The following is a 27,813-nucleotide window of genomic DNA, read 5'->3' as shown; positions in this document are numbered from 1 at the left end:
AAACAAAACATAAATAAGAAATATGAGGCATAAATGCAATTTTACACAACCAAATTTTGCTTTTTTTTTTTCAAAATTTTACCTACATGTGATCTTAACATATCTCTAATTATAAAAATAAAAATAAAATAAAAATAAAATAAAATTTGCCACTCCCACATTCTCTATCACTCTCTTCCTCTCTCCTTCTATTTCAAAAATAAAAATAAAAAAAATTTCTCACATACTATGTGTGCGCCCATGTGCTGGTAATTTTTATTATAACTTTTATTATATAAACTTTTATATATAACTTTTATATTTATAATCCTTCTATAATTTCTAGAGAAATTGATCAGCATCTTTCTTTCCTTTTCGTCCCCCTTGTTTTCTCCGTCTAACCTATCTTCTTCCTCACTGGGTTTTTCTGTCTCGTTTTCTCCGTCTAACCTCTCTTCTTTCTCAGGGAGAGGGGGAGAGAAAGAAGCGAACCTGCAATTTGAAAGGTTGGGATTCTGGAAGACTAGTTCAACAAGAATAAGAAGACAAGGATCAGATTAGTCACCTGGGCTCTCCTAATTTGCGAAATATGAAGAAGCATAGCATTTTATGTGGATCCAAATGGCCGAAGCTTCGAATTTGGGGGCAAAAACCGAATCCAAATCCAAATCCTAATCTGGTCTCGTCGGAAAATATGGTGGTGTTTCTCGGCGTGGTTTTGTCAGCGTGGGAGTGAGAGAAGATTGGAAGGATGTCGACGTCATTGAATCCGAATCCTAATCTGGTCTCGCCGGAAAATATGTTGGTGTTTCTCGACGTGGTTTTGTCGACATTGGAGTGAGAGAGGACGGAAGAGAGACCTGGGGGAGTCGGCGACGACGTCGATGTCTTTCCAGTTGGTTAATGTGTAATTTACTTAATTGTTTAAGGTCATTTTGCGTATTTGACAGAACATTAGTTGGAACCACGTGATAATCAGATAAGATGACCCTCAATAGGTCCAGTTGTCCTCTGTCCTCTAAAAGTCCAATTGTATGTTACCTGATCAGCATAACGCATGGCATAGTCAAAGTTTTACAAGGACCACGCGTTTGTGTAGCCATCAAAACATGTCACAAAATTGAACTGTTATCGGTCCCAATTAATGGTCATCAACAACCGGTTAGCCCAGGCCACTGGCTTTGCGAATACGTGTAACCAGCCTTGAGAAGTTAAGGTTAAAAAATGTAGAACTTAAAAAGCTTTTTCTTAGTTATGTTTCTTGAAACTCTATTTTGATCATATTTTGTTTTTTAAAAAATTAAAAGCCGTCACATTATTTCTTGATATTCAAAATTCGCTTCACATTGCCTTATTTCTATTAAATTCGTTTCATATCCGTTAAATTTAAATTTTTGTTTTTGACAAGCAAAGATAGATTGGCATTTCATTAATCATTTTAGAAACAATACATAAATGTCAATTGGGTACAATACTTCAATGACCAAGAAATGATCTTAAGGTGAATTTGCTCAAGCAAGACAATAATAGTAAACCCCTAGACACCTACCACATGTACCCGACTTCACACGTCACCATACAAAACTATCACAAAATGATAGATATAACAGCTTATACCAACTACAAAGGGTCACCGCCGAATGGCGAGACCATATAAAATCATCACGGGAGTGAGACCACGTAAAGTCAGATGTGACAACATAACCCATCGCTCAGAGCGAAAACCATATTCAGCCAACGTTATAGTGTGACCACAACACTCGCTAGGTGAGAACAATATGACTAAACTAATTTAAACTAACTTAAAATAAACTAAACCAAACTAAGCAAAATAACTCCGCGAAAGGAACCACAAATTAGCACATTCCGATGGAAGGATTGGACAATTTAGAGAAAACCACTGCACATGGACAGTCCTATCAGCAAGTCAAAAGCAAGGTAGCAGAGCTGCACGTTGAGCCACAGCGATGGAGATTACAGATCTGGAAAGCCGCAAGCGGCGGGACAACCAAAACAGGCGGCCCAGACAGGGCAACGCCAGATTAACCATCCAAGGCAGTGCAACTATATCGAGCATGATAGAAGGCGACGGGACCGCCAAAACAGGCGGCCTAGACGGCGCAAAAGGCGGTGCATCCACAGAGATGGGGGTTTCACAACACAGGGAAAAGACACCGGAAGTGGCTCCGACCCACCAAGCAGCCCCAATCCAAACCTAAACCCCAAATCGAACCCAAACAAAGAGAAGACCTTGAGATGGTATGACCCGGATCTGGAAAGGAGACCTGAGATCATGGAAACAACCGTGCATAAAAAGGTGGGGAAGAAGAAAAGGGGGTGGGGGAAGCTAATGGAGGGTGGAAAGAGGCGCGGGGTAGGGGCCGGCAGAGGGAGAGGGAGGGAGCGGAACGGGAAGAGAACAAAGGCGGAAAGGTTGGCAGAGGCTTAAGAGATGAAAGAGAGACTAGGAGGAGGGTGAGGAGTGGCTACCGCCGACCTCAAGCCGATGCAAGAGGCCGGTGGCTAGTGTTGTACTTAAGAGAATTCCGTTAAATTTACTTAATTGTCTTTAAAGCTGTGTATATGCCAATACGTAATTGATTACTGAAAATTTCGAGGACGAAATTTTTATAGAGGGAAAGAGTGAAATCTCATTTCTGAATTTTACATTTGTAATTTACATATTTCGTATTTGTGAGATTTTATATTATTCTCGTGAATTTGATTTAATTTAATTTAATTTGGTTAAATTTTATAATTTGTGTACTTAGTTACAAAGTTTGAGTAAAAAATAATCACTTAAAAACCGTACACCTTTCGGGGTCACAATTAATGTTTCTGAATAGATTTTCCCGAGCATATAAGCGAAAATCGTTCACGAATCATAGCGACAATGAAGAAGTTAAGAACGTTAGAACTTTGTTTAAATAGTAAAATATGGTTTTAATATATATAAAAGTTTCCATTAAAGTGGGGGAAGGGACCAATTAGGAGAGGAGAAAGTGGGCAGCTGCCCAAGTAGTAGGAGTGGGCATAGTTTGGTTTGGTACGGTTTAGAGTGAAATCGAAACTGAAACCGAAATTTTTTGCGGTTCAGTTCGGTGCGGTTTTGAAGCCAAAACCGGAATGAAACCAAACCGTTTGGTTCAGTTCGGTGTAGTTTCAAATGGTTTTGGTTTGGTTTTTAAGAAAAAATGTACAATTGCAATTTAACATATTAATAAGCATTTCTCAATAGTAATAGGAAAAAGACATTTGTTATGTAAACAATTAGCATGTTGCATGCAGTTGTGATGTTAAAACATGTTTGTGCAATAAAGGGGTGTCTTTTACAATGATTATCATAAAACAAGTTGAATAAATTTGAATTCATTAAACGTGAGCGAAACTTTCATACTAGAATATGTGATATCATGCTTCAACTGAGTGGATTTCATTAGATCATTGTTCGACCCTTGATAGCAAGATTAGTCCACCCTTGTACATATATGTGTGTGTGATGGTATAAAATAACAAAGGTCCTTCAAGTTAAAGAAGGAAAGAAAGTGATGAATGATGATATTCTAGTGTGGTTGAGTCCATACTAAGTGTATAGATTCTAACAAACAACCAATTAAAACATGAAATCTAATATGGACATTTAATTAAATATTTATTAATATTTGTGGTGCCGTTCGGCTTCGGTGCGGTTTTCAAAAGCCAAAACCGAAACCAAATTGTTTTCTATATTGCGGTTTGGTTTCAAAACTGAAATCATTTCAAAACCGCAAAACCAAACCGTTAGGTGCGGTTCGATTTGCTTCGTGTTTCGGTTTCTGTTTTCGATTCTAAGTGCCCACCCCTACCAATTAGAAGAAGAGAAAATAGGAACCCAGCAACAAAGCTGGATCCCCTCGACCCGTTTCTCTCTCATGCTAAATTGATTAACTTTTAGCTTCCACACCATTTTTTTTTAAATAATTTGTAGAGACGGATTAGGCGAGATTAGCTATTCGTCAATAGTCGTGTGCGAGGCACCAACCCTCTCCCAAAGGAGAAAGGACCGTTGCACCTAGAAACCCCCCGCCCGTCCCCTTTCTACTAGATTTTATTAAGAAGAGAAAACGAAAAGTAATACAAGCGGGGGAACTAGATCAATACCCGCTAAAAACAACTTTTGAAGCCAAACCCTAACAAGAAGTAGAAAACTGCTTGAGACACGAAAACCCAATTACAAAACAAAAATAAAAAAATAAAAAAAAATAAATAAAAAAACATGGTAAAACCCATCCGAATAAAATCAATAATTGGGTTGAAGAGAAAGATTATGATGATACGCAACAATAGCACAAGAAGGACCAGAGTCCCACCAATAAACCCCAGGATGGTCCACTCCAAAATTTGCTAAACAGTTAGCCACCTAATTCCCTTCGTGAAAATATGTGTAACTCATATGCACATCGAAGAGAGCAATGCTCTACAATTCAACCAACGAACCCTCAAATGCCAGGGAACACGATTATGAGAAGCAGAAGTGAAAAGAACAGCCAAGGATGAATTACACTCAATCCAAAGGGAACGCCAACCCTTCTCCCAAGCTAAGTTTACCGCATGAATTACAGCATGAACCAAAATGATCACGAAAGATACCGCCAGTACCAGCCAATCCTGGTGATCCATGAGTTGCACCATCGGTATTCACTTTGACCCAATGTAAAGAAGGTGGTTTTCATAAAACTTCAATAACACGAGGTGACTTAGATAAACCATTATTTGCTTAATTATACTAATCTTTGAATCATTGATCTAACCGTAATATTTCTTAAGACAAGCTAATACTTCATTCTAAGCATGTGTTGAAGTTACTAGTAGAATAATAGGTGAAACCTTTGCGATCATGAGAGAGAGAGAGAGAGATTTTGTGAGCCTAAGTATAACCAAAAAAATTTATTAATTTATGTGTGTTATAGATGAGACTTAGATCAGAAGTGGTTTCATTGGACATTAGAGAGAGCGAAAGAGACTTTGTGAGCTAAAGTAAACCATAAAATATTATTAATTTATGCGTGTTACAAAGTAGATGCGATATAGATAAGAAGTGATTTCATTGGACGTTGCTGCAAAATTAACGTTCAAAAGGATCGTCAGAAGAAGTGATTGTGGCAACATGGTGATCATCATGTATTCTATCTGCTAGTGCGATTTGCCAAAAGTTTTTCTTTGTTTCCAACTTTCGTACAAAAAATATATTGAGAAATTTGTTAGGAGAAAATTTCTGAAGCATGTGGGTACGAATACGTAGATGATGAAAACTTGCTCCAAGCCAAGTATAAATATGATATCTTTCAAATTTTATTAGCCCATACAATTAGATCATCTCTAACTGAAGGGTCCAGAAGGCCGAAAACAGCTTGAAAACCGTCTCCAATCGAGGGTTAGGTCAGAGAGCTCATGAGCCCCATGGAATCTGAAAGGGCCAAAGGGCCAACCAGCTAGCCCAATCCAGCTAGCCACCCAGCCCCGGGCTGGGCCAGAAATTTGAGTATTCATGTCGGATATAATCGACAACAATATATTATATTGTTGTTGGTTATATCTGATAGGAATCCTGGGCCAAATTTTCAAATGCAACGGCAAGCTGACGTCAGCTAGCCGTTATTTTAATTTTTAAATTTTTTTTTTACAGTTTTATTTTATTTCTATAACTTTTATTTTTAAAATTTTATTTTTTTCGATAACTTCCTATAACTTTTATTTTACAAAATTTGTTTCATATTTTTTTTAAAATTCTATTTTGTTTCGAATAACTTCTATTTTACAAAATTTGTTTTATATTTTTTTTCCTATAACTTCCTAAGCCATTATACAACATTAAATTAAATTATGTTTGACCTTTTGACCATCGGTTGGAGACAACTTTTTGTGACATGGCTAAAACGAGCCTTATGGCCCTCGGTTGGAGATGGAGGCAAAATATGATCTTGTATTGTTTATTAAAATATTAATATCTTGGAGGTCCAGAGGGCTAAAACGAGTCATCTGGTCAGCCTTCGGTTGGAGATGGCCGTAGTGTGCAAAAGAGACATGCAAATAAGTCATATGTGGTTACAATGAAGCGTGGGCTTACGCCTATTGTCTGTTAAAGTTTTGTACACTCCTAAAAAAAACTCCAAACACACGAGATAACAAGTAATACTCTAGTTTAGACAGAAAACAAAATATGCGGAAACTTGTTCTTAATGCTTTGGTTTTTCAATGAAAATGTTGATACTGTAGAACGATGTTTCTTCGGGTACCTTTATAGGATTTTGAAGGGGTAGTTAGTCCTCTTTCCTTCCAGAGTTTGCTCACTAAATATAGTGGTTCAAGTGTCCCTTTATGATTTAGTTTAAAAACATTCAAAACCATGCAACTTTTGATTTGGTCATCGAAGTTTGCCGGCCGGTCGCCCCTGTTTTATTGTTGAAAAGTATCGAACAAAATCTTGAGCAATGAAATAACTGGTCTGTAGAGACGTGGTCAGATTGACATAGAACATTAGTTGGAACCTCGTGACCATCAAACAAGATGACCCTTTCAGTTGTCCTGATCAGTATGTCGTAAGACATATAATCAAAGTTTTACAAGGACCATGCGTTTGTGTGGCCATCAAAACATGTCACAAAATTGAACTGTTATCGGATCCAACTATTGGTCATCGACAGCCAGTTAGCCCAAGCCATCGGCCTTGAGATCACGTGTAACTACCCTTCAAAAGTTAAGGTTTAAAAAGTTTTTTTCAGTTCCACTCTTTTGCTTATGTGTCTTTAAAGCTGTATATATGCCGAGATCTGTATGCTCACCAATCAATAAAACTATGCTATATATCTAGGACAACTAATTATCAATTTTTATTTTTTATTTCTTTTTTTACTCAAATCATTGTATCTTACCCCTCCTTTGTCCTATTCATTCGCATTCCTTCTCTCTCTATGGACCATTTTGTCCGTAGAAATCAAGGTTTAAAAGGAGCTAGGCGATAGTCGGGCCGCGAGCAGGGGTTCAGTGTTTAGGATTCTAGGCGGGGGCCATAACTGGTTTTCTCTAACTTTAATTAAATTTATTATATAACATATAAATAATTGTCTACTAATACTTAAAATATATATATAATTGTATTGGAATACATAAATTGGAAAATAGTTAGACATATAAATTATAAAATGCTAGAACATATTGAAAATATGAGGAACAAACATATAATGAGTGTTCATCTCTTACAATATATTGAAAATATAAAATGCAAAATAGAAATTTTCTATTTTCTATCTAAGTGAGAGTTGCGACCCGTCTTAGGGTGCCGGTGATCAGACGCCTAGAACCTAGGTGAAACTTTTAGAACACTGGTGTAGATGCAAATTTTCATCGTCTCTAGCTTTGACGAAAATGCACCTACAAACAATCAACACATTTGATCAAAGACCTAAGCCTTACGCGCCCGCGAGGTTGGTGGGGGGGGGGGGGGGGCGGGGGAGTGGTTAAGCCAATGGATCTTCGATGCCTAAGTTAGTTTCTCTGAAAAAGAGTAAGTATTTAGGGCTTTTAGGGGTAGCAACAGCTTACCAAAATTTGGTAGAATTGGGGATATATATAGGGGAGAGGCCGGCGATAGTGTGTTAGAGTTTTGCCCTACACATGGCGGTGTCCTAATGGCCAAGGTTTATGGAGAAATACTCTCAAGATATTAAATAGGAAATAATATCTTGAGATAATGGAGTAATTATCCCTAATTGATTTAAATAGGAATTACTTAATTGAATGGAGGTAATATTCAATTGGGAATGTATTAAAGATAGGATTTGGGTAATTAATCCTAATCTTTAATGCTTTGACTTTTCCTTGCCAAGGGCAAGTGAGCTGTGGGCAATCGTATTCAGTTGCAGAGACCTTCAGGGGTATGAGCTCCACGTGTGAGTATCTAAGTAGTCTGCCCATTTAATGAGGGCAATCTTGTATTTCTTGAGCAAAAGTCCACATGTTGCCTCTAGAATTTTTGGGATTATTTTTGGCTCCACAAATGCCCCCACACCTACTGTGATGGATATATGAAAAAGGCAGTAGGTGTGGAAATCCCAAGCGGCATAGGCATGTAGAGTTGTTTCCCAATTTGAACTAGATCTCTTTCCTTGATTTGGAGATAGACTTCTTTTAGGAAAAGGAAACCAATTGCTTCCAATACCTATTTAATTCTACCTTAAGTAGAGAATTAAATAAATCTGAGACCAATCATCATTCCAACAAGGAAGAGAAAAGCCAGAGGAAATTTGTTCCCCCTCCCCTAACTTTCTACTTCTCTTGCCTTTGCAAAGAGTCATCTCTCGTTGTTGTTCTTCTTTTCCGTTCCGCACCAAGGTAAGAAAAATTTGAATTTTTCCTTCTTCTTAATTTTTAGAACTTCGGGGCTTGAACACTTGGCTCGGCAAGGGGCCGAGGAGGTGTGGAAATCATGGCATTGGTGCCACGGTGTCACTGTGCATAGGTGGTGCAGCGGCTGAGCTCAACCGGAGTGGGCCGGATGCTCGGCTTTGCTTGGGCTGAGGTGATAGGTGCGTGGGGCGCAGAGAGGCTAGCTCGGGCTTGGCCTCCAAGGCTATTGCGCATAGGCCCTTGCAGGCTAGATGAAAGAGGGTGAGACCGGCGTGGGCCGTATGCTGGAGGGACCGTGGGCTTTTGGGCCATACTGCTCAAGAGAGAAATGAGGGTCCGAGTTGTAGGGCTTGGCATGGCTGCTAGGCTCATACGGCTCAAGCCTATTTTAGAGGAGATAGAGTGTGAGGAAATGACCCTCTTGTGGCCCGACCGTGTAAGTGAGCTCGGCCGTGGGGCCTAGCATATATATATATATATATATATTTTTTTTTTCTTCTCACAAGTTGCCTTCTAAATATATTTCTTTGTGCTTTTTGCAAGAATTTTGAGATGTTTTCCTCCGATTGCAAAAGTGAAAAGTATCATCCACCTTTGTACCGTTAAGGTGGTTCTTCTGGCAAGGTGGGCTACTTCAAGGATGCACATGTCAAGATTAATTCCAATTAGTTGTTTCAGGATTTTCTCAAGACGTACAAGCGTGCAATTCTGTCAGAGGCTCGCGTCAAGCGGGTGAAGGATGATAACAGCCATGAACCGTGCGGCAAGGGTGTCATTACTAAGAAGAGAGCTATCAAATTCTATTCGTATTACTTCATGTTGGGATTTACTTTTCCTTCATGTTGGGATTTACTTTTTCCATGTCGTGTCTTTTCCAGAATATGATTTGCTCCATGAAATGTACGTCTGCTTAGTGCTTCCCTAATGCAGTTCATGTGATGGTGGGGCTTTTGAACTTGAGTAGGTTCTTTAATCTTATCTTGACCATTAATGAGTTCCGGTACTTCTTTGAAATTGACCATAAGGAAGGTGTAGGGCAGTTGAGGTCTCGTCATAGGTTGTTTGATACCTCCTACAAAGGTGATCAAAAGTGGGCGAAAGATACCTTGGAGGTAAGTGGAGAGTGGAGAGTTTGACTCATTTACTGAGTTGCGTGTTCTAACTGTGTCTATTAATGGTAAGTGAACAGGCTAATTCCTGGCCTGCTTGAATTTTAGCTCATCTCCAAGAACTATGAGACTTACTCTATTTCTCCAATTGATCTGCTTAACTTCTCGTTTGAGGCTGCCTTTGGTGGAGCAGCTGAGGGTCAGTTTGTTAAGGTAGGGGCGGCTGAGGATGAGCTAATGGGAGCTTTGGCTGCTAAGAGCGATGTGGCTGCTAAAGGCGTGGTAGTCGAGGAACCAGTGGTCGCGCAGGCTACCGATGAATAGTATTTTTTCTTAAACTTAGGAATTTTCTTATTTTCCTTTTCATTCTACTTTATTTGAACTTTGTTGGCCTTCGAGCTGGTTTATCAATTTGCTAGAAATTTAATAAACAACTTTCCATGCTTTGCTTCATCCTTGTTATTTCGCCATGTCTTTTGCAAAACTTTACTGTTGAACGAGCATTTGGGTGAGTTGCTTCGATGAAGTAGTCAATCCCAAGTCGTCACATAGGTTTTATTTTTGGCTTTGAGAACCTTTCCTGCTCGAGGCAACTTGCAAAACTTTGCCATAGGATGGGCGGCTAGGTTGGCTACTTCAATGAAGCAGTCAATCCCACATCATCACTTTAAACTTTGCCATAGGATGAGCGACTTGCAAAGCTTTGTTGCTGAAGGATCTTTACCTACATGAGGAAAAATATATAATTTCTAACTTATAAAGCCAGTGCCAAATTCATGGCTTTCGTAGCAAGCAAGCAAGTTCGTGTAGCTATTACAATCGTGAATCTCGACTTTAGTGGCTTCATGAGCCTTGGCCATCCCGAGCATGTTACGAGATTTCTAACTTATAGAGCCAGCGACTGGATATATGCTTCTTGTAGAAAACAGAGGAATCTGTGTAGCTGCTATAGTTGTGAACTTTGGCCTTAACGGTTGCACAAGCCCTTGCCCTCTCCAGGTATGTTGCAAAAATTTTAACTCATAGAGCTGGCGGCCAGACACGTGTTTCTCGTAGAAAGCAGAGAAGTCTACGTAGCCATTATAGTTGTACATTTCGGCTTTAGCTCTTGCAAAACTTGAGCCATATACCATTGGTCGAAAACCCTGCTTTTGAACAAGTAGACGGGTCTGCATAGTCGTAATAGGTGTAAGTCTCGGCTTATAGATTGCCTAGGTCTGCTCACCATTGGGTCGTCAGTCGGGCGTCTTACTTATAGAAGTAAACAACCCGCGTGACCACTTTAGGTGTTGGCCCTGGCTTACAGAGGCATTTTAGGCTTAATTTGTATGCAAAATCGTGACTAAATGGCCATATCTTTCCAAGCTATTGGTCCCTTGATCTTCTAAGCTACACGCAGCTCGATATGGATATCTTGGGCATCAATTATAATTGATTCTATAGGTCCCTCGACTAGTATTGCAACATTTTAGAGCTGAGTTACATTCATAAATATTGCACGTTGTGGGTGGACCATCTAGTTAAGCAAATTTTTCATGGGTAGGGATCCTGCACTTATCGTCTCTTCCTGTTAGAGACCTAGACCTTTGCAAAATTGAATCCTTCAGTCTGCTAAGTTTTTTTTAGAAAAAAAATTATTATGGCCAATTTTGGAAGCTTTTCGGCCCAAGTAGTCGAATCATTCAGGAAAACTAAGCAGTCGAACAACTCATCCACGTCTGGATATCCTAGATCAGCTTACCCTCTCATGATGAGAGAGCACACACCATGTCTGTTAGGGTAGGGGCATTTTCTGCTTTGGCAGGGGTGGTTAGTTGGGATGTTTATGCATTCGGCCCAAGCTTGCGAATAATTCCTTCGATCTTCATTTAAAATAGAGAAATGCATTAACTCTGCTTGTAGGTAGAAATAACATAACAACTGATAATCTTCGGCATGTGAGGTCTTGTTTGTCGAGCTACTTGAATCTTCGAACTTTATTTGTCTTTAACAAGGTCTAAGGAATGGTGGTAGGTCACACGTAGCACTTTCTTAGGTTGTAGACATTCCACTGCTTTTCGATCTCTTTGTCGCTTATAGTGGTGAGGGTGTAGCTGCCATTCCCACATACTCGACTGATTTTGCATGAACCTTTCCAGATAGGAGCCATCTTTTTGGAGCCTTTCTGGCAAGAGGTTATGAATGCTTTTCTGAGGATTATTCTCATGGCTGGAACTGTTGAATCTTTGCCCTCTTGTTGTAGCTGAAGATGAGTTACTGCTGATAGGCCGCAATGCGGGCGATAACCTTTTTGCACTCTTCCTCTGCCAAGTCTAAGTTAATGGCCACATTCTGCTCGAAATTAGCAGTATAGTGCTGATGCTGGGCACCATGATGTTGGGATAACTGATCTTCTTTTAAAAAAAAACACCAAGGAGAATAAAGTTCAGTTGGTCATCATTTGGTGGTGCGATACACCCACAGAACTTCGGGGAGCGCGTCTGGCCACTTGCCATTCTTATCTGTAAGGGATTTCTTGAGGCAATCGAGAATGGTCTTGTTAGATGCTTCGGCCTGCTCATTGCCCTGCGAATATTAGGGCGTGGACATGTGCTGTTTAATGCCATATTTCTTGAAGAACTTCACCGAGTCTTTGCCCACGAATTGTGAGCCATTGTTTGTGACAATGGAATGAGTGATGCCGAAGTGACGGATGATGTTTTTCCATATGAAACACTGGTATTTGTGGTCATGGGTTCAGCTTCGACCCATTTTATGAAGTAGTCGGTCGCTACAATCATCATGCTTTTACCCTGAATGGTAGGCGGCATAGGTCCCACCAAATCAATCACCCACTGCATGAATAGCCAAGGGCTCGTATATGGGTGGAGTTCACTTGCAGGTAGTGCAAGCACGGGCTTGAAGCCCTGGCAGCTATTGCACCTTTGTACATACTACTTGGCATCTTGATCTATGGTTGGCCAGTAGTAGCATGCACTAAGAGTTTTTTGGGCCAGGAAGCAGCTCCACAGTGATTTCCATAACTCCTTCGTGGATTGAGCTAAGAATCTTCAGATCGTCGACAGGCGATAACAGTGGAGATGTGGTCTTGAAAAGAATCTACAAACGAGTATGTCATTCCACATGTAATAACGTGTTGCCTTCATTTGGAGCTTCCTAAACCCAGTCTATTTGTGGGGAATATTTCATTGATTATGTAGTCGATGATGAGATCTTGCCAACTTAGAGTTGTGTTGATCTGCGCCACCTCCACTGCTGGTTCTGCATCTACGCTTGGCTTCTCTAAGTACTCGATTGGGATGAAGTTTTTGAGCTGATGGTTTAGGGCAGAGCTTAAGCTTGCTAATGCATCTATGTGGGCATTTTTTGCTCATGAAACCTGAGCAAATGTGTATGCTTAAAAAGTCGATGGCTGCTCTCATAGCTTCTCGAGGTATCGAGCCATCCTTAAATGTTTCACAGCATACTCCCTTGAGGTTTGGTTGGTGATCGGCTAGGAATCAAAATATATCGCATGCTTCTTCACCGTCAGGCTTTTCTCTAATCGGAAACCTGTTATTAGGGCTTCATTCTCTGTTTCGTTATTTGACACTTTGAAGCTTAAAGTGATCACTTGCTCGAGCATCGAACCGCTTGACGTAGTAAGAACTAGGCTTGCTCCTTATCCTTTGTAGTTAGATGATATGTTGATGTGTAAGCGTTAGAAATCTCCTGCATATGGGACTAGTGCGGCTACGATGTGCTTGGCTGCCTCTGGGCATTTTTGTGTTAAGTTGCAGCGTTATTCAGGCTTGGGGTGAATTCTGCTATAAAGTCCGCTAATGCCTGGGCCTTTATTGCCGTGTAAGGTTGGTATGTTAACCCGTGTTAGCCAAGTTCCAACACCTACTTTATCACTCGTTGAGAAGCGTATGGACTATTCAAAACTGACCGTAGTGGGTATTGTGTCATGACGATGACCAGATATCCTTGAAAGTAAGGTCTGAGTTTCCAAGTTTTAACAACTAGCGCCAAAATTATCTTTTTAATCTTCGGGTTTCTAGTTTTTGCATCGATGAAAGCTTTGGATGTGTAGAATATAAGCAGTTGGGCCTCCAGCTCTTCTTATATAAGGGTAAATCTCATTGCTACCTCTGATACCGCCAGATATATGTATAGGTTCTTTGCTACTTCCGGCTTAGATAGTAATGAAGGCGATGTCAAGTACTACTTCAGGTCCTGAAATGCTTTCTCGTACTTGTCGTTCCATTTATCTTTATGCACCCTCTTGATTGCCTTAAAGAAGGGCTTGCATCAGTCGATGGATTAAGAAAGGAAATGATTAAGTGTAGTTGCTTGGGAAATTTCATGTATAAGATTGCTCTAATTTACCTTGGATGAGCTTTGATTCCTCGCTGGGTTACAAGGTACCCTAAGAACTAATCTGAGGAGATTCTGAATGTGTCTTTGGCTTGGTTGAGCTTCATTTTTTATTCTCGGATGATGCCAAAATTCTCTTCCAAGTTGCCAATGTGGTAGACCGTTGCTTGCCTTTCACTATGATATCGTCGATGTAAACCTCCGTGGTTAATCTAATGTAATGTGCTTCTCAAACATCATAATGAGGAGTCGTTGGTAGGTAGCTCCTGCATTCTTGAGGACAAAGGGCATGACCTTGTAACAGTATATGCCTCACTCGATCACGAATGTTATTTTGTCCTTGTTAGACTCATGCATAACAATCTGATTAGCTTAAGTATGCATCTAAGAAGCTAAGCAGTTGGTTCCCGGATGTTAAGTCAACGAATAGGTCGATTCGGGAAATTGGATAGTTGTCTTTTAGGCATACCTTTTTGAGGTATGTGTAATCCATGCATACTTTCCATTTGTCCTTTCTTTCTTTCTTTTTTTTTTTTTTTTTTTTTTTTGTCACTAGCACGACGTTGGCCAGCCATGCTAATTGGGCTACTTCCTCAATGAATCAGGCCTTTAGTAGCTTGTTGATCTCCGCCTCAATAATTGCTACTCGTTAGGGTACGAAGTGTCACTTTTTCTGGATTATAGGTTTAGCAGCAGGGTTGACATGCAGCTTGTGGCAAATTATCGCTGGATTAATGTTAGGCATGTTAAAGGGTGACCATGCGAAAATATCATGATTTTCCTTAAGGAAAGCTGTGAGTTCCTCATTCTTCATCGAGCCCAGACATGAGCCAATCCTAGCCGACTTCTCTAGCTAGTGGGGGTCTAGAATGATATACTCCGCATATTCTTCGGGTTTTCAACTTGATTCATCTACTAGGGCATTGTAACCTTGATGCCATCTTCTTGACCCGTTTGCTGTGATTGTTATTTGGTAAAGGTAGAATCGTCTTTCTGAACTTCAGCTGATATTGCTGGGGTGAAAGACTATTTCTTCGTCTCCTTAAGAACTAGTACAATACATCGTCAAGACATGGTCTAGTCGCCTTTGATCTCACCGACCGTTCCTTCCAGGATGTAAAATCGAATTTTCTGATACTCGATCGAGGTCACAGCTCTAATCTTCACAAGCTAAGGTCGGCCCAAAATCTTGTTATTGGGGGATGGGTAGTTAACGATCATAAAGGTCTACGATGAGACAATTGAAGGGCTGGTTACATCTAGCATGATTGTGCCAATGATAGTTGAGCTATGTATGTTGAATTTGGTCAAGACCTCTGCTTTGCGTTTGATTGTGCTTTCCAGGCCTATCTTCTGGATAACTAACAGTTGTAGGATATTAACTGAGCTACCATTGTCCACCATAATTAAGTCAACGATGGCATGAGTTACTTGAACAGAAATCACCAAGGCGCCATCGTGGGGAAAATCTACTTCCTCAGCTTCCTGCTCGGTGAAGCCAACGATTAATCTAGATGCTTGGATTTAGCGAAGATGTTATTAATTTGAATTGTCTTGGCTAAGGGTTTGGCATTAGCGTCTGTTTCTCGCCTCAGCCAGGCAGCTGGTCTGTCGACATACTGGTTGCATTTACCTTCTTTCACGAGCTTCTCAAGGTACCTCATCCATGTGATGCAATCATTGATTGCATGCCTTGGACCTCTGTGGAATGCGCATTACTTTTTCTAGTCCATCTTAGATGTATCTTCCTTCATGGGCTGCAACATTTTGAACTATGGCTTGTCCTTGAGGTCGCGAATGATTTGGTTGATTGAGACTGAGAACTTAGTGTACACTTTAGGTGCAGAACCTTCTTTTACTAGGGATTGGTCCCTACATATGCTTAATGTTGAAGAGGTGGTCAGACTTCTTCTTGATCGAGCGGTATGATGAATATTCCTTAATGAAAACTAGGGAAAGTTCACTGAAGTTTTGGATTAAGCATGGTGGCAGGGTGTGGAACCACTCTTGCACTTTACCTTGGAGCGTTGTGGCAAAGATTTTGCACATGAGAGCGTCATTGTTGTTGTAAAGGGTCATAGCATTTCGGTAGTACATCAGGTGCCTGTCTAGATCTTCATCTCTTTTGAACAAGGTGAATTATGGTGAGCTAAACTTCCATGGTGGCTCCATTTGCTCGATCTCATCTGCAAATGGTGACCTGCTCATGTTGGCTACGTTTATTCGAAGGACATTGTCGGTGGTCTCAATGCGCTCGAATTCACATAGCTACCCTGCTACGAGCCTTTATACTTCATCCATGATTTTTCTTTGGTAGGGCAGCGGAGTCTTCGGCCCATTGGGGTTCGATGCACGGAGTTAATTCTATACTGCTCACTGCTGCGCTTGGCGAGGGCTACCAATGAAACTCAAGCTGGACTGCTTTTGTGCTTTCCTTGGTCCTTCATATGGCTGCTTACTCTGGTGCGTCACAAGAGGATCTCCTTATAGGCTTAGCCTCACGTGGATTCTTTGCTTGGAATGTTCAGAGTGTGAACCTAACCTCAAATGTACACTGACTCCTGAGCCAAGTCAGGAATGAAAGTGTCTTTGTGCACTGAGGTGGGAGAAGACGTTTTCTCAAGGGCCCAAATAAGAGTACACATTACTTGAGCGCGCTGTTCTTCATGGAGGTTGCTTGAATGAATCAGAATCATTCGCCCTTGTTCTGCTTTAGGACACCTCATTTGGGGTGCGTTACGTTTTGATGCACTCAATGAGCTTGTTTACAAAGGTAGTCTACTGTGCGAGGGCACTGGTCAAGTCAGCGACCTACTTGGACAAGTGATGCTCGTCATTTGGATTAGAGTGGTCTAGATAGTGGGCATCTCCATGTGTGGTGGAAGTGTAGTGGACTGCAGGTACAAAACTTAGGCCTAGAGCAAGATTTCTGCATAAAAGTGCGGTGAAAATATCCCTGGGTTGATCACGATGTCGGTGGCTTGAATCAAAATCTCCAGGGGTGGCCTCGGATTATATTGGACCTCAGGCTAAGTCATCGAAGTGGGTCGCAGGGTGGGCTAACCTACCTGGGTCGTCAAAGCGTGTGCGAGCATACATTAGGCTCATGCATGTGGCGACTGACCTTGGGCTTGTGTTGTGTGTTGGGCCGACACTGACTCATCGCGGGTTTGGGCTTACCTGGTAGTGAGCTGGGCTTAGTTGACAACGAATTGGACCTAGGCTACTTGCCCATGGGCTGCTCCTACTAGTTGGGCCATCTTTGTTGGGTTCCTATGGACCTGGGCTTGGGCCTGGAGCGCCTAGTCTCGCTGGATAGCAGCTAGGGCTTTAGTAGGTTTGGCATCTAGCCCTGAGCCTGCTATGGCAGCTGCCACGTCTGGGGACTCCTACCCTTGGGCCGTGGGCTCATGTTCAATGCGGTGGGCAATTGCAACATGTAGCTGGGTTCCGGCTTGGGCAGCTACTTTGTGGTGGTCCTTACTGTGGGCTACAAATGATGGTCGCAGCAGTGGTGTGGCTCCGTGGCGATGAAGCTATTCCCGCCATCGCGTTGAGGCTTAAAGATTGCAGTCATGGGGCTATGTCCTTCCCTGTTGAGCCATCTCTCTTTGCTATTCGAAGTACTACCTTTGTCTTTGTCTCCACTTTCCTGTTCAAATCCTTGTACGTACGGGGTTTCATTCGTCGTGGTTTCTGAATTTCCTACCATTGTATCATTTCTCTAGGGATTGATCAATTAATTTTTCTAGGAAAGATTATTTGATATAATGTGTGAGAAATTCAATGTAACAGAAATTCAACAAACCAAATGTTGGAAATGTGCCCTAAAACCAATCATATGATGATACTTTACGAACATTACACATGTTAAACTAATCTAGTTTAATATAAGGGCAAAAATTATTGTTTTAAGCCATCTCATATAAATGTTATATACTTAAACAATAAGTCCAAGGAATATGCAATTGGGAGTATCCTAAACATTCCTGATCATAGGATTGCCAATTGGGCATTGACAGTCCGTTAAGATTAGTACGTGCTATGTCTTTTCTTAGGGAGAGTGACTGGTCTCGAGTCATTGGTGTGACTGAGACCAAGACAAGCATGTAGGTGCTCAATAGAGAATGAGTCCGCTAAACACGATCAACAAGGAGTTCTCATACTTATGTCACATGAGAACTCATGGTTGGGATAATGCAAAGTAGTCCTTTGACCTGAGGCATCATAGTTGTCTTATGGTTAGGTCCTTGATCTTTGACTATGTCAAAGTCACTTCATCAGAGGGTGTCCATGGCATAGTTGTGGTTAAGTCACTTAACCATAAAGGCATGTGAATGCACAACAAGGGATCTCTAACCTTCAAACCGTTTGAGGGAGAATACTCTATGATATGATTAAGAATCTATGGCCAGAGTATGAATGAGATTTAGGAAGTCGTTCCAAATCACATTCAAGGTAATCATATAAGTAAATGAATCACATTGGATAGTAGACATAAATAAACTATCAAACCAAACAACGTGGTCAGGAGTATTGTACTAGAGAAAGACCGTATTGCTTTGTAATCCTAAACTGAATAGGTTCTCCACCTCTTCTGATTAGCTTGCGTAGCCATGACATACTATTAGGTGTCATTCATGGTTTGTGGAAGCCCTAAAGGTGTATAATCACTAAAGGGAGAATTGAAAGTATGTTTCAATTTATAATCGATTTGAAGAGTTCTAGTCACCCACTGCCTTGCTAAAAGGAACCTAATGGATCATACACCATGTAAGGTAGAGATTGAAGAAACAACGGAGATGAGTAAGGATAATTAAATGGTTTAATTATTTATGGCTAGGATTAATTAATATGTTAATTAATCAAACGAATAAGTTCATTTTAGACCTCAGGTGAGTTTGGGCCTCAAGGCCCGATGGGCTTTGAACGTCAAGCCCATTGACTTAAGTTGTATGACAACTTAATGACTAATGATTCACAGAGGCCCAAACAGCCCAAAACCTTTAAGAAGGCTGGCTATATTTGGATGGAAGGGTTTTTGGTTCTTTTTGTCACTTTATTGAAGTGACTATGTAAAGGACTTTATAGCCAAAAGTCATTAGGGTTCTCTTTTGAGAAAATTAGAGAGAACACATGCTCTCCTTTTCTCTCTAAGAGGCCGTCCACCCTAGAGGAGCTTAATTAGCAATCTTCCTTCCTCTAGGTCACTCATCTCTTCATCAATGCTCTCCTTGGTGTGAAGAATACTAGAGGTTCTCTATTTTGGGAACTTGGAGAATCCATTCTATCATCATCATCCAAGAAATCCATGGAGCTAAGAAGTAAAGAATGAAGGCCCTATCTCTTGGGTGATTAGCCTTTGCTTATGCAAAGAGGAATCAACAAAGGTATAATATTTCTCAACTCACTTTGTTCTTGAGTTGAGTCTTGGCTCACCATAACTACTAGGCTTTGAATTTCATGGGTAAAGTTTTGTTTATTGAGTGCATAGAAGCATGATTCCGCCTTTTAATTGTTAATTGCATGCATAGATGTTGCTCAAATGAACTTGTTTTTCACAAATATTTTCTTCACCAAATGTATTAGGCTTCTTTGAGTATTTGAATCAGCTCTCAATGAAAGCACCAATTTGTTAATGCAAATTTCCACTGTCTCTAGCTTTGACAAAAATGCACTTGCAAAACAATCAACACCTTTGATCAAAGACCTAAGCCTCTTGCGCCCATGAGGTAGGGAAGGGGGGGAGAGGGGATTAGGTCAATGGATCTCCGATGTCTAAGTTAGTTTCTCTGAAAAAAAAAGTAAGTGTTTAGGGCTTTTAGGGGTAGCAATAGCTTACTAAAACTTGGTAGAATTGGGGATATATATAGGGGAGATGACCTACCATGGTGTTAGGGTTTTGCCCTACACATGGCGACATCCTATTGGCTAAGGTTTATGGGGAGATATTCTCAAGATCTTAAATAGGAAATAATATCTTGAGATAATGGAGTAATTATTACTAATTGATTTAAATAGGGATTACTTACTTGAATAGAGTCAATCTTCAATTGGGAATGTATTAAAGATAAGATTTGGGTAATTAATCCTAATCTTTAATGCCTTTACTTTTCCTTAGCAAGGGCAGGCGAGCTGTGGACAGTTGTATTCAGCTGCAGGTAGACTTGTAAACGGGTCGGGTTTCACCCAACTCGTTAAGTTAACATGTCACCCGAACCCAATCTGTTAATCTAACAGGTCACCTGAACCCAACCCGTTAAGCTCATTGATCACCCGTTTCATCTATTTCACCCGTTACCCATTAACAATTTTTTTGGTTTTTTGTTTAATTTGCATTCCAATTCAAATTACTCATTTTAATGTACAAACAAGATCTCACATTCAGATTTCATTTACAATAGTTGGTAATTCATTTATGTCCATCCATTTCAAGAATCCAACATGTAATGCCAATATGCAAAACCAATGGAATCAATCCATTATGAGAGTTACCTCCATTATCAATCCTTTTCGCCGTTTGACAAAGGCGTGCCATGACCTTCTTCTTCAAGTCCGAGATAGAGAAGCACTTGAATGAAGGATCCTGATCGGGCAAGCTAGAGGACGAGTTGCCGCTATTGGAGGAGAGAAGCTTGACTTGCTCTCGAGAAAGCAGCTAAGACGAAATGTCAGAGTCACCGGAGAAGTAGGAAAAGTCGACTGTAGCCATTTTGAGCTAGGAATATAATCTTGGAGCATATCAGCGACGTCCTTAAAGTGCAAAGATAGGGTTTGAGTTTGAGGGCTTCTTATTATAACTATTGAAATTACACAAAAGCCCTCAATAACGGGTGATAATGGGTGCTAACAGGTTTCGCAGGTTGATCCGAAATGACCCGTTATTTAACGAGTGATTAACGAGTTGCCTATTAACAACCTGATCCGTTAAATACTCACCCGAGTACTAATTTTAACGAGTTGGGTCAGGTCGAATTTAAAATGCCAAGTCTAGCTATAGGGACCTTCAGGGGTGTGAGCTGCGTATGAGAGTATCTGAGGAGTTTGCCCATTTAACAAGGGCAATCTTGTGTTTCTTGAGCAAAAGTTCACATGTCACCTCTAAAATTTTTGAGATTATTTTTAGCTCCATAACTAATACAAACTCAAACTCAACAAGACTCTTTGAAGTTGGAGCCCAGGAACAAGAATTCATAATTTTTTTTTTTTCAAACGCCCTCAATATTTGATCAAATGTTTAATAAATCTCAGAATCAGCTTTGGTGGAGAATTTCTTGCTTGAATCGATGAACTTGGAGTTGCTTTATGAGATTTTCGATCTGCCGATAGGGATTTCCCTGCCAATAGATTTGGGTCATCAAATTTGGGCTTCAAATTGTTACAAATTGATTGGGTAGACCTGGCATTCATGTCATGTTTTTTGTTTTCATGTCGATTTCGTGTCATACCAGATATCTTAACGGGTCGTGTTGTGTAACACCTGTTAAAATAAGCAGGTAATATGACCTAACTCGAAATCGATCTATTTATATTAATGAGTAATATGATCCACCTGTTACCTATTAAAGAAAATATATTTTAAACCAATAAATAATCAAATGAAAAACATAATACTAAATTAGTATATTACATACCCAAAATAAGAGCGTAATAAAAGAAACATTAGTTCATTACAAAATATCACAATGTTCAAAGGATTTGCAAAATGAAAGGAGTTATGTTTCAAGGTTGGGCATTCGTGGCTTTGTGTGTATGATCATGGATCGTAAGAGGAGGATAGGATGTGAGCCAAAGGTTATGACCAACACGGAACGAAGTCATCTGGTGAAGCCAAACAAGGTAATTGGTTTTGGTGAGTTTGACAAAGTGAGTGGTGTTGGGGCTGGGAAGGGAAGAGGAGGAGGTAGACATGGCAGGACAAGGAAAGAAACCGTAAACCTAGACGGTGGAGGAAGAGGAAAAGCAACCGGAGAAGGTAACGTTTCAGGAGAGAAAAAAGGGAAACCTTGGACCTAGTTAGGCGAATACCATGTAGAAATATAATTCCTTAATCAATTGTGTATACAATAGTTATAATATATAGGGTATTAGGTAACGCATATGTGGTATGAATCTACAATTTAATTATAAGAGTAAATTGTAGCAATGGTCCCTCAACTTTAATCAAATTGGAGCAATGGCCCCTCAACTAAAAATCCATTACCACTAGTCCCTCAACTCATCAAAATGTGTAGCTATGGTCATTTTTGTCAACTTCGTCAGAATTTTGACAAAATAAATTATGTTGGAAATATCATTGCTACAATTGGGGTCCCTCAATTCATCAAAACATGTAACTATGGTCCTTTTCGTCAACTTCATCACAATTTTGTCAAAATGAGTTATGTTGAAAGGATCATTGCTACAATTGGGTTAAAGTTGAGGGACCATCGCTCCGATCGGGTTAAAGTTAAAAAATCATTTCTCTAGTTGGATTAAAGTTGATGGATCATAGCTAGACGTTTTGATAAGTTGAGGGACCAATGATAATGAATCTTTTGTTAAAGAACTATTGCTACAATTTATTCTAATTATAATTGAGTTGACCTAGAATATTAGGAAACGTATATTAAAGAAAAGAAGCCGGAGATGATGATTCTTCTTTAATAGAAAGCTTCCAACTCTTAATTTTGCTTGAAACGGTATATCGGTGTTTAGGTTATTTTTAATTTGGGGTTCAGTTATTTTTGTGAGTTGTCGTAGTCGTTTCTGTTTGTATTGTTTCTACTTGTTTTGTCAAACATAAAATTCTAAGATGTTTTTTTAGGCGAAACGATAACTTTTTGTAGAAAAGAGTAGAATACGATAAGATGTGTGCAGAGATGGTATCAAAGGAATATGATCTACACATTCAATCGTTAAACGTTATAATGTGACCCAAGATAAAATATACAGTTCATTTACAAATCAAAACGAAGTGCTATCAAAGGAAAATGATTAAGACATTGAAAATGCAAAACTGAATTGAGCAACCATATCTTTTATTAGTATATAGTTCATTTACAAATCAAAACGAAGTGCTATCAAAGGAAAATAATTAAGACATTGAAAATGCAAAACTGAATTGGGCAACCATATCTTTTATTGGCATCTAAACGAATAATTTAGAACGGTACAAACCCAATTCTAGCTCATCTGACTCCTCTCTCATCTGCAGCTCTGTATTTGAAAGGCTGAGTAGCCAAGTTTAGAGAAGTCGTCAAATACTCACTATCTAAAGATCAAGAATAACCTACATTTACATTGCACATTCTATAGAAAATGAGACAAATTAACATATTTGAGATAAGTATTAAGATGCAAACATTCTCAAGATAAATTAAGCAGAAAAACGAAACGAATCCAATGACAATACAAAAGGATAAGGAATTAAAGAAAAGTTACACTTAAAATATTTCAAATTATTGATTAATCAACCAGACAATAAGTCTCAATGATCCAATAATACCAAGGACATCATACATAAATTAAAGTGAACCTCGTAAACTCTCAACTCAACTCCATGCCTCTCCAACCATTGTTTCTAATTCATCTCTCCTTCGAGCTTTTATATTACAAATTTATATACAACAAATTGAACTGTCCATTTCAAAACATACATACATAGGCAGCAAAGCAAAAACTAAACTCCCACCACATGAATTAATCAGTAACTAAACAAGGAAAAATTCTTGGAGGCCAGAACAAACCCAATTGAATTTTCATGCGAGTGATTGTAATTGAAAAAAAAAAAAACATATATTTAAGTGCCCAAAATTTAAGCTTATGTTCTTTTAACACAAACAGTTTCGCGGTCGTTAAGTAGTTTCTGTGGCTTTCTATCAATAGTTGTACTTACATAAAGAAAAAAAAAGTAAAATAGTCAAACACAAAAGAAAGAAAGACGGATCAAATTATCAATAAATCTAAGTTAGAGTTGTTAAAATTCACTTTAATCTGTACAATTTAAACTTCTACACATTTATTCACACTTTACCAATTGTCAGACCCTACTAATTGCCTATAGCAAGATAATGAATTATGTGAGCGAAAAAAATGATATGCAGCTTCAACTTACCATGCCAAATAAGCTCCATAAGAATAGTAGCTTCCTCCTTACTTCATGAATCAAAAGCATTGCAACTGTAGATTCTGAAAATTATAAAAATCCATCCAATCAAGAGGCAATGTAATAGTCGTGGGAAGGTGATTATGCAATCAAGAATCTAAGGTATACCTGACAAATTTGCGATTCCATTATAATTTCACACAAAAAAAAAGATCAAATTTTGATTCAAACAAAACAATCTCATCTATTACAGATCGAACCAACCAAAAAAAAAAAAATCTATTAACATGATCTTCAACCTAACTATAAAGAGGAGCTTTATAACATCAACATGTCAAAACAACCAAGCCCAACAAATTAACAAACTAATTTTTCTTGATCAATAATAGCATACATATTATCAAATTATCAATCAATAATTCACATTGTTAAGGTTAAACAAATAGATGAAGACTGAAAATTTACTCAATCACATCAACATCAAAGCCCTAAATTTTTATCATCCTGAACTGAAAAAAATCTGTAAAATCTAAAACTTTTGACTGAAACTTTACTCAAACATCTAATATATCATTGCATTTCTATTTGAATTCAAAGTACGTAGAAATCACATCAACAAATCAAAGCCCTAAATTTTTATTATCCTGAACTAGAAAAATCTGTAAAATCTAAAAATTTTTGTTGCATCAAAATAATTACAAATTAAACCCCCTATTCTGATAATAAAAACCAAATTAGTAAATTACTCACCTAAAAGCCTTTTTTCAAAAGGCAAGCCTGAGTCCCTAATAATCTAAAATCACGTCAAATGGAGGAAAATGTTATATCAGAATGGTTACTCATATACTAATAGAAAATTTTATCCTTAATTTGTCTAATTATAAAAATGAAAAAAAAATTAAATCAAGAAAACCAAGAGCCAGATTATGCTATTAAATCAGACAAAACTGAGATGCAATGGAACATATACAAATCTAACCAAGGATACAAACCAAAACTCTTACTTTCTGAGAGAAATTGGGAAAGAACATCGTAAAAAGAAAGCAAGAGGAGAGATATACCTGGGGCTGGTTGGAATTGTTGACAATGAATGTTTGAGAGAAAAGCTTTACCTTTCACTCGCTTTTGATTCCTATAGCCACAATAGACACTTCGCTTGTGACAGTTTCCGAAAGGAATTCCAAATTCAAAATTCAATAATCTAAACCATAATTAACTCACAATTTAGTTCCATCAACATGATAGACATACCAACTGTCAACAGACTAACAAAATAAACATACAGCCTTCCTAGAAATAGCCCAATAATAGGATTATGTAGTCTGACCGTGCTGAACTAAATAAGACATTCAAGCGATCAAAGCTAATCCAGAGCTTTCTCCGCTCCCAAACACAGCAAGAATAGTACATTTCAAGAAATTCAGAGACAGAGAGAAAGAAAGGGATAGAGTAGTACAAACCTAAGATCGACTGGCCTCGATCCTCTGGATTCGATCATTATCGTAGCAGAAATCAGACAAAAGCATATATCCACAAACTGCATAATCAAAACCAAAATTTTAAAATTTAAATTTAAATTTAAGGAAAAAATGCAGTAGAATTGTATAATGAGAAATTCTCGAACGTGGATAAATTAATCATGTGGGATGCGATCAATTGCATTGGGCTGACGGCAGGCCTCGAAAGTACCTCAAGAGGAAACAAATCAAACACACTGCATTAGCAATTTGATTTACGAAGCAGAATGACATAATTCATATACTATTACATCATTATACCGTGAGTTATTTACTACTGGTTCTCTGCAATTAAGCTTTTATATGCAACTTAAGAATATATATCGACCGAAAAAATCCCCACGAACCCCAAACAAAACAACTAAACATGCCAATCCTAAGAACACAAACCATATCAAAAACAGTTAACCACACACATAAACACAATTGTGTCTACACAGTGGCACTTAATTAAGTTATAATACGCATGAGTAAACCATAAAAACAAAAATCAAAGTTACAAACTTTGAGTACAAATCAATCCAGCATGAATTTATACCACACATTCTGGCATAAAAGAAAAAAAAAATCACAACTAATATTTGAAATTAAATTCATCAAAAGCACACAAATTCAGTGAGAAGAGAGAGAGAGAGAGAGAGAGAGAGAGAGAGAGATTACTCGGATAGTTCTTTGAAGTAAGGGACGCGTGAGCGCATAACACTCTTAATCTAGGACTGGATACCGTGCGCCTCCTTCAGAGAGAGAGAGAGAGATTACTCGGATGGCTCTCACTATCTTGCGCATCCTCCACCATTACCATGAACTCCCTCTCTCTCTCTCTCCCCCTCCCTAAAATCGGAGACTCTTTGTCCGCAAATCCCATGGATTCAAAAATCTAACCCCAAAAACTGTTATTCAGACCCTTCATGAATCACTTCCACAGTAACACACCGATCATAGTAATTTATTGATCAATTACACCAGTGCATTCATCAAATAAACATTTCCAAAATACACATTTAGCAGATAAATGTAACCTAAGGCACAAATTCACACGGATAGAGAAAATCAAGTTCCACAACCTACGAAAACAAAGTGGCAACTGAGAGATCGTTCGAGGGATTTGAGACTGAGCTTCTTCCATAAACAACATACCTAGAACTCCCCAAGTTTTCAAATGGAAATCAAACACTTAAATGACTTATAGTAATTTAACAAATTCTTTATTAGTGGAGTAAATAATTTGTGGACTAAAATTAAGATTAACTAATACATCCAATCAACTGCAACTAAACAACTTATAGTAATTTAATCTGTGTTTGTGGATATGAGAGAGAGAGAGAGAGAGAGAGAGAGAGAGAGAGAGAGAGAGTTATCTATTATAAAGCCAACCTTCTTTGAATTCACTTCTTGGCCCTCTTGTGGCTTATTACCAAAACTCTCCACTGCATTTGCAGTAATGCCCTCTGCTTCTCCTCCTGCGATAATTATCATTCCGTAAGTAAAAGGTACAAAAATATCAATTATTTAATGGTAGATATATACTTTAGACTTTTGTAGATCCAATTCATCCTGCATCTTCTCACACTCATATTCATGCTGAAGCCGCAAACCTATCAGCTCAGCTTCATGTTCACTCCTCATTGAAGTTATTTTCTATGAAAATGATAAACTGGTTTGTAACGTAAGCATATAACACTCTACTTAAATTAGCAGTTCCAACTTAATTCAAAGCTATTTATTTGAACCTCTCTCAGTTTGTTTTCAGCTTGCAGTTGGATATGCTTTAGCTCTTCACTGTGTTCAGATTTTAGACTGAGTATCACGTTCTTGGTGCTCCAACCTATAAAAATACAAAAAATATTTTACGAAATTCCAAAACAACTAATGTAATTAAAAGCTTGCATACGGTTTGCTTAATTAACAAACTAGTATTTGCCTACACACTTTGTGTGTATGAACACATTTTTTTAGAAAATGAGAAGGAGAGAGGGAGAGAGAGAGAGAGAACATGGAGGGAGTGGAAGGTTTTTTTATTTTATTTTATTTTTTTAATATTGGAGGTATTTTAACATCACCTATAGGTGAAGCTTCAATAAAAAACAGTAAAATTTGGACCTGTGAAATTACATTATTACCCATCATTTTTTTTTGTGTGATAGAAGACTAAGTAGTCTTTTCACCTTCTTTTGATTGACAAAGAAGGTTTTATTAATTAATAGAGATAATGCAGGGCAATTTTCATTTCCAACCAACTGTACGAACACAAAGATGTCTGCTTTAACTACTGCTCTATTGAACAGTAAAAAACCCAAAAACTCTAAACTAAATCAAAATAAAAAAATTGGGTACATTTAACATCACATTATATCAGTGTTTTAAAAAACTTGCCTTG

At 38.7% G+C, this 27,813-nt stretch overlaps 1 long non-coding RNA gene across 7 annotated transcripts; it reads right to left on the bottom strand.

The window, feature by feature from the left end:
- Nucleotides 1–22,835: 22,835 nt before the first annotated feature.
- On the bottom strand, nucleotides 22,836–27,332 carry LOC148696918 (uncharacterized). 7 transcript variants are annotated; one of them, XR_015962885.1, is made up of 7 exons: nucleotides 27,167–27,330; nucleotides 26,964–27,074; nucleotides 26,811–26,896; nucleotides 25,380–26,267; nucleotides 24,670–25,051; nucleotides 23,929–24,087; nucleotides 22,836–23,103 (listed from the first exon to the last, which is right to left on the bottom strand). It is a non-coding gene; the product is annotated as an uncharacterized LOC148696918 (long non-coding RNA). The 7 variants fall into 7 exon arrangements; XR_015962886.1 differs by having other exon boundaries at nucleotides 25,380–25,456; nucleotides 25,544–27,074; nucleotides 27,167–27,332; XR_015962884.1 differs by having other exon boundaries at nucleotides 25,380–25,456; nucleotides 26,097–27,074; nucleotides 27,167–27,332.
- Between the last annotated feature and the right edge of the window lie 481 nt (nucleotides 27,333–27,813).

Source organism: Pyrus communis, chromosome 5, assembly GCF_041283825.1.
Source record: "Pyrus communis isolate YQ-2024b chromosome 5, ASM4128382v1, whole genome shotgun sequence".
NCBI classification, from domain to species: domain Eukaryota; kingdom Viridiplantae; phylum Streptophyta; class Magnoliopsida; order Rosales; family Rosaceae; genus Pyrus; species Pyrus communis.
Note: the sequence above shows the minus strand (reverse complement) of the source record. Positions and strands in the feature narration are given on the sequence as shown.